At 38.0% G+C, this 8,209-nt stretch overlaps 1 protein-coding gene across 1 annotated transcript in view; it reads right to left on the bottom strand.

Annotated features, from left to right (window-relative positions):
• Positions 1-2,259: 2,259 nt before the first annotated feature.
• Irs1 (insulin receptor substrate 1) overlaps positions 2,260-8,209 on the bottom strand; it is a 59,986-nt gene continuing 54,036 nt past the window's right edge. The window contains exon 2 of the mRNA XM_070015898.1: positions 2,260-7,878. The gene's annotated coding sequence lies outside the window, so the exon portion shown is untranslated. The remainder of the gene's footprint in view (positions 7,879-8,209) is intronic.

Below are 8,209 nucleotides of genomic sequence, written 5' to 3'. Positions count from 1 at the left end.
TCTATCCAACAGTGATATAATCGTGGCAACAGAGATTCAGTATCTGCCACAACAGCACTGTATTGATTGCTAGTTAGAGAAGGAAAGGAACAAAATAAATGCCTGTTCACTGACCCTAGACTTTATTGAAGTCCTGCTATTCTAGCAGGTCCTGGAGAATTGAAAGAGCTCATAGCAAGGTACTTTGCCTGAGAGCCCAATTATCTGTCTGAAAAATATCTATGGCAGAGGCCACCAAGCATTTTGAGGCAATATATATTTTATTTTTTAGGACACTGACTTAGGCAATATGTGAGGGAATGAGCACATATATTCCACTGAAATCTTATTTATTAAAAAAAGAAGGCTACAATTTCACTTGGCCTGACACTATAGGTTGCCAAACTCAATTTGTAGATTTATACATCATGGTACAGTTCGATTATGAGGATTCACTGAGGTTAGATGAGGATTCCTCATTTAACCCCTTTAAAATTTTTGTAATACTTTAATGTTTTTCATATAAATGTGAGTCATTGTGAAAGTAAATATAAACACTGTAAAAAAAATTAAAAATGACTCAAAATGCTACCAGATGCACTATAACTTCATTGAGGGACATAGACTTCTATTTTCATTTGTGTGTGTGTATATATGGCCTTGTACTGCTATATGAAAAATAAATGCAAATATAATTATGTATATACAAAATTTATCTAATGTCTTTTTTTTGCTATTTCTTTACAAATGTCCACCAAGCTTAATGATTGATGCTCAATAACCAGTTTGGTTTTCATAAGCAGTAGAAACTCTACCTCCACCAATTCTTCACTCAGTTACAATTTGGGGACTTTGCTCCTACAGATTTGGAGCTTTGGAGTAACTTATACAGAGAGGAAGCAAATCATGGATTACCTATTGAACTCTAATAACCTATTCCACCAAAGTTAGGGTACAGGTTACCCTGGATGTAAATACGTTAGAAACCAATTTTTTAAAATTATTATTTCCTGTGGTTTTGTCAAGCATGTATTTGTAAACTCTTCAGAAGTTCGGTTGTCGTGTGCTTGGACCAAGCTCTGAAAAGCATGGTGTCTATCAGAGAGGGGACCTGTATTGTGAACTGCCAGCACTCACTCGCCAGCTGAGAATCCATCTTCTACACCAGGTGGTACCCAGGCATCTGCCTCGCCAGGGGTTCTGCCCTTGTTGGCCATCTTGGCCATGTGTCTACTCATCAATACCCCTAACAAAGCATTCATAACTTCGATGTACAAGGGCTTCTTGGAGAGATATGTCAAAATCTAATGCCTCAATACACAAGCTGTTTGGATTTCATGTGGCTTTTACCTTTAACCTACTGTCATTATGTGTTCCTATGATAAATCTGGGCATGTCTATTCTGTTGCTGAAAAGGTATACTGAGTGAGTAAAACAGAGAGAAGCCAGAACCTGTTCTTGACATGACTGAACTGGACACGAAGATAGAGAATGGAAATAAATGGAACAAGATCTTACTATCTTGAAGGGTGGAAATTACAAGTTGGACAGAGCCTTACCTGCAGCGTTAGGTGAGATCATGTTTGCTCAGCAAATTTATAGCATAAGGCAGCTGGAATCAGTGATTTTTGTTTGTTTGTGATGCCAGGAGTAGATCCTAGAGCTTTTTGCAGGCTGGACCTGTGCTCAACCAGTGACCTACACACCTAGCCCATCAGTGTCTTTAATGTATAGGGCACGTATTTCTTTAAGTACTTTGAAACCAGAGACTTGCAATGGTGTTGATGGGAACAGAAGCCCTCCTCATTAAGAGCCTGGGGTGAGAAGCCATTCTACCCCTTATAACCTGTAACCAGACAGACTCCTGGTATACATGTAGGTAGCTGGAAGGATAACACAAGAAAATTAATGTTGACCCTGATGGCTAGCCTACAACAAATGCAGAACTAATGTTGACAGTGTATATAATCGCAGCATTGAGGTAATTACAAATTCTCCTTGGCTATTAATTCTCAAAGGTCTTTTATGTATGTTTTACTTGCGATAGCTCATTTCTATGTGTATGTAGAGGTAATAAGACAATTATGCTATAAATTACCCGATTCATTCATTCCAACTAGACTTCCCCTTAAATTAATACTAATTAGTGATGTTCACATGTAATTTCAATAGGGGACAGAGTAATGTTTGCTCTGCAGAGCCATAAGGAGGGAAGAATCAGTGATAGTTTGTCTGTTTTTAAATGGAAATCGAAGGAGGTGATATAAACCGAAGATCAAGTAGTGATTTCAAGCGTTTATTAAATCATGTTGCATGCTGCTTCTAGACAATGAAAATATCAATTACATTGCCAGGCAAAAAGAAGCTACCTCTAGCCCGTGTACCAAATAAGGATAGAAAAGGCAGTCTTGTTGCTCTCTGTGGTGGAGCATCATGCTCATATAAAAATAAATTGTAAAACGTTAACCTTGAATCTGTTTCCAAAATATTCAGTAACGGGAGTTGTTCTTAATACAAAATAGGATAAACCATTTGTCTTTGCTCAAGTTGTGAAAACAAGAAAGCTCAGGAAGCAGGCAGAGAGGCGTGCTGCTTCTACATTGGCAATGTGGTGAATGATGTACAAATCTCTAGGTGGTACTACCCTTTCTACTGGTGATACAAGCCAAAATCTCTAGGTTTCCCCAAACTTGCCTACCAGAAGAGTCACTTGCTGAAAAAATACATATTGCTAGGTTGTTTATCAGACAAGTTTGGACAATGATTCCCAGCAGTGGTTTTCACGTCTGACCTCATGCTGGAATCAAGCCAGGGGCCTCAAAATCAATGTTAGCAACTGATGTCCAGTCTCCACCCCCAGGACAATTAAAGCAGCATCTCCAGAGTTGTCCTGGTGATTGATGTGTTTGAAAACTGCCTAAATGATGCTAACAATAATGATGGTAAGGAATATCCTATCTATGCCCTCATACTTGGTGTTATCCGCTGGCCAGAATTAGTAGCACTGACCTCCTCTGGGAACTGGTTAGAAACAGACTCTCAGGCCGAGTCTCTGTGTTTCAACCTAGGAAATGTGTTAACAATACGGTCTTCTGCAGGTCAATGCAACACCAATCTCTCCACCAAGAACAGAATTTCTTATTTTTGTTTTTACTTTCTGTTTCCTTCTCTCTTTATACCATTGTCATGAAAGACAGCTGAAAATATTGTCAGGGGTCTTTTTCCTTAAACACTTAAACATGAGTAGAGGGAAAGATGGACAGGAAGAGGTAAATCTTTGTTTCATAATCACTTATGAAAGAACATTAAACATTGTACATTGTTCTTACCCAACCCAGTACCCAGTTTCTGGTTCACATCTTGTAATTAAAGAAATTAAGGGTCACAAACATCCATTTAGACAGTTTTCTTTAATTAACGATGAAGACACTACAATTCTAAGTACCAGTCAGAATCAGGAAAGTTAAAATCAAAAACAAGCATAACACTATAAGAAAACTTGGAAAAGTGAAACACTTCTAAATAAAAAACATCAACCTGGCCTGGTACCCATTACATATATACATAATACATATGTTATACACATATATACAGTAAATGTTTTGGTAGCAATACAGACCATGCATTGGTCTTTTGTACACAGATGAAGTAGCACCATGGGCAGCACCACCATCTTAAGATGATAAACCAAACGGCACACACAATAAATGAAAATATATATGGAGATCATTTGGCCCACCCTGTAGCCAAAGAGGTGTAAGGAAAATACTTTATAAGAAAAATTGTTCTGGGAACTACATTCTTAGGCCAATGACAAAGTTCTAAAAAGGAGAAAAAAACACAGCATTAAAAATGTCCACACAAATACAAACATCCTTTCCTGTATAGTGAAATTGTCCTATGATATGGCATATAATGTTTTACACTGGGGAAATGAGCAAAAGTAAAGAGAGATTTGAATACTAGATCAGTGGCAAAAAGACTATCACACCGATCTTTTGGTGACATGAATGCCAAGTCATCAACAAGCTAGGAAAGGAAGACAATTCTCCATCTGTCACACGTTTCTAATCACACTGCCTAATTATAAGCTCTTTATTAATGGTAAACTCCTATGAGTAGAGCCAAACACTTCTAACATCATTCAACCTCTCCTAGCATCAAATTTCATGCTCTAATTATAAGCAGTGAGAGATACCCACATACCTGCTGGTCCACACTTAAGAGACACCGACTTAAAGAACTATGGGAGGACCTTGAAGATTTTGGCATTAGAAATGACCAAAGGTACCAGTGTCTAACCCTTCTAGCAAACCACAGAAAGGTTGTGTTGGTTCTTCATCACTACCCTCAGTCTGAATGGAGGTCTAGCTTTTTGTATCAACAAGGCTGTGCTTCCTTGCATTCCCAGAAGGGCATGCTTCTATGTTTTCCACACTCCATATATATGTATAAGACATCACTTCTTTCTCACAGTCACCTTGTCTTGAGAACTCTAAAACTCCTGTCTACTCACTGCAAATGAAACTATTTCTTATTTGATTTCCACTCATTCTCCTTCAAATGCCTTTCCAGAGGTCCCCATCTCCCTGGTGAAGGTGTGAATTCCAGTGTGTGGTCTGAGAGCCTCCTTGTCTGAGACTCTCCCTGTGTGCTGATCTAACCTACAGAATTCTGCCAAAGCAATGTAAGTCAAATAGATAGGATCACTGTAACCCACAAGTCATGGCTCTTACTGTCTGTGGATGGGGTGCCTCCTCCCCATCTTTCAACCTGTAGTAAATGAGTTCCCAGCTACACGGTATATTGCCTACAGGATGTGACATTAAATAAAGCAGATGCTCGGTACCGTAGAATATTGTTCCTTACAGTACAGAAACATAGTTACTTAATTATTTGTCACACATTTAAAAGATGGGTAGAAGATAAAAGCCAGGGAAATAAAGGTTAAAAAATCTCTACTCTGGCTAGATGATTTTGAGTAGACCCATTTGTACAGTTACTAGATTATTCAAGGGAGTCCCTGACCTTTGAAAGTCAGCAAGAACTAGCCACAAATCTAACATCAGTACTGATTTGTCATTATTGATTCAAGTGGTTGATCATTAATGGGTTCTCCTCACCCCCAGCTGGTTCATTTTTCCCAAAATGAAGACATCAAAGCCAGGAAGCATTTTTTTTTTAAACAAAGGAGAACTTTAAAATTCCACTTAAGTCTCTCAGAACACTGTGAAAGGTTAGGTTCATGAAGAAAAAGCCACTAACTTCTAGGTTAACTAGAGGCCACTAGAAGCTCCATGGATGTAAGCCCTTGCCTGGCCTACAAATACTTAGAAATGCATAAAAGCCAACTTTCTTCAAAAGGAACTGAACACAAAAACTTAGCAGCTGATGTGCTTAAAGTAAACCCTTCAAGTAGCCAGAGCTTGGGCTTTGGCTTGAGTACCAGTAACTTCCAGTTTTAAGTCAGTAAAGTTTGATATTGTCATTAAACCCAGCTCAGGTACTTCTAGAGCAGCTTAAATATGAATTTCCACCTTCGTGCTATTTGACTCAACAAAAAAAGTCAGAGACCAAGAGATGGATTTTCCAGTCTGTTCATTTCTTTCCTCACCCAAAATACGTTGATAATCCCACATTCAGAGGTATCTTGGTAAGATGTATTCAAAGTCTAGTTTCCTTAAAAAAAAAATTACAACCAGAAAGAAAAAGAAAACTGCCTTGCTTTTTTCTTACTCAAACAAGAGAACAAATTAGAATGTTTGAAAAATGGAAGGAGATTTAGACTATGAAATTCTCTTTTTTTTTTTAACCCAAGTGTAAGAAACAACTTTCATAGCAGATTTTTTTCAAATTGGTGGGGTTCTCCACAAATAGGGAATGATGGAATTCAGCAGGTTTTCTTGGAAACAATGGATTCTTATGACTATAGACCTCTTTATCTTAGAAACTGATGAGCATGCAAATGATTAAGACCGGCAACAATGAACATTGTACAACAGTCTGTGAGGTACATGCCATCTGGTTCAATGAGCAGTAACACGGGCCTTAGCAGTGTGTCTATTCATCTCCACTCCCTTCTGAATAGAGCAGGGGTCCCCAGCCAGCAATGAGGCAGCAGCTCCTTCCCTGCAGCCCCACCCAGGGAGCTCAACTCTTCCCAGAAATAAAATATTGCTCCTTCTACAAGCAGGGCTGGCAATGTCTGCTATACCGCTCACACTGGCTCAGAGGGAACCTGATATTTGCATTCATTCACTTAACCTTTAGGAAGTTTCCTGGCAGAATGATTGAACATTCTACAGGTTAATAACGTGAAGCTGTGTTCATGGCCATTTTTGGTTCCACAAGGGAAAATTCCAAGGTGCCTACACTTTGCAAACAAGAAGAGGAATAACACTTGCACTGCTGGCTACATCTCCCAATAGGGGATCATCATGCTCTCCTGTGCTCTCTGCACATTTGTGGTTTTAGTAACTCATCACACATAGGCCCAGCACTCATCAGGGCAAATGAACCACTTACATTTAGTCAAATCATGTAACACTGGAAGTTGTCAGGACATAAGAGATGAGGGTCTTAAGGAAAGTGACATGTAGCCCTGGCCATGATTTAAAGAAAAAAAAAATCTGGGATTTTAATTTCTGGTTAGCAAGAGATTGCTTCTCTTAACATCCTTCTCAAGACAATGAAGGAAATGAAATACCATAACATGTACACAGAAAAAAAAAATAGAGATGGAGCAGGAAGCTTACAGAATGGTGGTAGATGGGGAGGAAAAGAAATCAATGGTATGTAATGTATTGTGAATAGAAAGACATTCCCAGAATTTACAAACACCTACATTGTTCATTCCAAAGAGAGCTTTGTATGTAAAGGGACCATCCATGTCTCTCTTCTGTACAGTATATATAATGAATGGAAGACTGTCATTTCCTTTTCTTATAATTCTGCTTCCATTCAACTATTGATTTTAAACTGACACTTGAAAATACCCCAGTAGAATATATCCTTCTTCAGTTTAGTTAACATGATCTATTGTCTTACAGGAAAAAAAAATACAAAATTAAGATTAATTCTTATAAAGAACTCAGCTCAACATCAAGTTTATATTACAGGAGATAGTATCAGCAAATAGAACTATACAATTGAGAAGCGTCTATGGCACTATGATTCTTAGTATATTACTTTTCTGAATTACAGTCTTAAAACAAGGGTCAGACCCTCTTCTATGCTTTTCTGATTTGTTCTAAGCATTTGCTCCACTCTTCTTTACAACAGAACATTGTATACCTCAATCCCACATCCAAAAAAGAAGGAAAAAAAAAAATAAACCAACAGATGTGCTATAAGAGAAGTTACATTTTCATTAAAAAAAAAATAGACATGTAAATCAAAACCTATGTTAAATATCCAATACTTTCTCCACCCAACGTGAACAGTTCTGTATGAAATAATTTACAATGGTGTTTTATGGAGCAGTTTCAGCAGCAGATAAAATTGATCTCGTAACTGCAATGAGAGTTTAACTCATTCCCCCACAGCATTGCAAGTGGGCATGTCAGCTCATCGTGGCCAGCTAAGTTCATAAGGTTCAAGATGAAGTTGATGCAGACTCATTGTTCCGGTATCACAGTGCTTTTGTTGTTGTTTTTGTTGGTGATGGTGGTTTTTGTTGTGTGTGTGTGTTTCTGGGTTTTTTTGCTTGGCACAATATAGAATGTGCAGTTCCGTCCATGAACTCCTGAGGATTATAGAAAGTAAACAAACTGAAATGGATGCATCGTACCATCTACGGAGAGGAAGAGGTGAGGTCCTGGTTGTGAATCATGAAATAGTTAAGAGTCCGGGTACCCATGAGTTAAAGCAGGATTTGCTGAGGTTGTTTAGGTCTTCATTCTGGAAAGGGGGAAAAGAAGAGAAATTGTCACATGCAATCACAATTTGGGAATTCTCCTTGTAAAGAAAGGCAGTATCAGACAGGCTGGAATCGACAAGTTGTATGGATCTAAATAAAATCAACAAACCGTTTTAACTTGCTTTTTCTTTTCTTTCAAAATGCTGAGTCTAAAGCAATCATAAACTAAAAGTAGTCAATAATAAACCAGTAAACAAATCATTGTGACCTAGACATTTCAGAGGTTTGGCAACAAATAAATATGACATTCTTTGGGGTTATGATTGAATCAAATATGTACATTATAGTTACTGTGTAAAACAACTATAAAAT

This window comes from Dipodomys merriami, unplaced genomic scaffold, assembly GCF_024711535.1.
Source record: "Dipodomys merriami isolate MVZ:Mamm:240054 unplaced genomic scaffold, mDipMer1.0.p SCAF_1, whole genome shotgun sequence".
Taxonomy (NCBI): domain Eukaryota; kingdom Metazoa; phylum Chordata; class Mammalia; order Rodentia; family Heteromyidae; genus Dipodomys; species Dipodomys merriami.
Note: the sequence above shows the minus strand (reverse complement) of the source record. Positions and strands in the feature narration are given on the sequence as shown.